The sequence below is a fragment of the Hakea prostrata genome, chromosome 10 (assembly GCF_041222555.1).
Source record: "Hakea prostrata isolate BN-2017 chromosome 10, UWA_Hpros_2, whole genome shotgun sequence".
NCBI classification, from domain to species: Eukaryota; Viridiplantae; Streptophyta; class Magnoliopsida; order Proteales; family Proteaceae; genus Hakea; species Hakea prostrata.
Window position 1 is genome coordinate 17,844,571 of NC_142609.1, and position 841 is coordinate 17,845,411.

Below are 841 nucleotides of genomic sequence, written 5' to 3' on the forward strand. Positions count from 1 at the left end.
AGAAAGAAAAAGGAGTACCTATTACTTAAATAATTATTTCAATATAATGTTAGAAAAAATAATTAGCACAGCAATTAAATTGAAAAAAATTCAATTGATTCATGCATTCGTGTTTTCTACGGTTTTGTGAAAAGAATACGTGAAAATTTGAGAGAGAGAGAGAGTGTGAATAGGAGAAGTATGAGGAAATAAGAGAGAAAACAGGGAATAAAAGAGGGACTTAAGAGAGGATAAATAAAAATAGAAACATGAAAGAATAGATATAGGGAAGTTTATGAATATATAGTGAGTTAATTTTTAATTAAGATTTAATTTTTTGTCTCTTAAAAGTAAATCAAGCACTTGTAAAACATTGTATAAGAAATTGGTAGGGGCCGCGCGAACGCGTACCCCCCTCTTCCACAAATTATGACGTACACTCTCTCACTTGGGGAGATGTTAGGCGGGCACCCCTCCCAAGTGCAATGGAAGTCACCAACCTAGGCCATGACCCTTCTTGATCAGCCATTGACCCTGTCCAGGTAAGTATGTTTTTCTGTTTTTCTTTTACATATTTATATTCTACTCTCCTTTCTCTTTTCTAATACTTGGTCGATGTGGGATTAAAAGATATGTGCTCATCTTAGAGTCTCTTTCCGCCTGCCTAGCCTCAAACCCTTGAGTATAGCATGAGACTGGAGGTTCATTTATTCAGAAGCCCAGCCTTTTCTTTCCACTGAACTTGTGATCTTAATAAATAAAAGTTCTGCATAAATTTTAATCACCGACCAGTTCACCAGTGGGTTATCTCTCTTTCATGCCTTCCAACTTCCATTCACATCCAAAAACTAACTAAAATAAT

At 35.4% G+C, this 841-nt stretch overlaps 1 non-coding gene across 1 annotated transcript; it reads right to left on the bottom strand.

Annotated features, from left to right (window-relative positions):
• Positions 1–367: 367 nt before the first annotated feature.
• LOC149002204 (U1 spliceosomal RNA) lies at positions 368–529 on the bottom strand. Its single transcript, XR_016170603.1, has one exon. It is a non-coding gene; the product is annotated as a U1 spliceosomal RNA (small nuclear RNA).
• Positions 530–841: the final 312 nt, after the last annotated feature.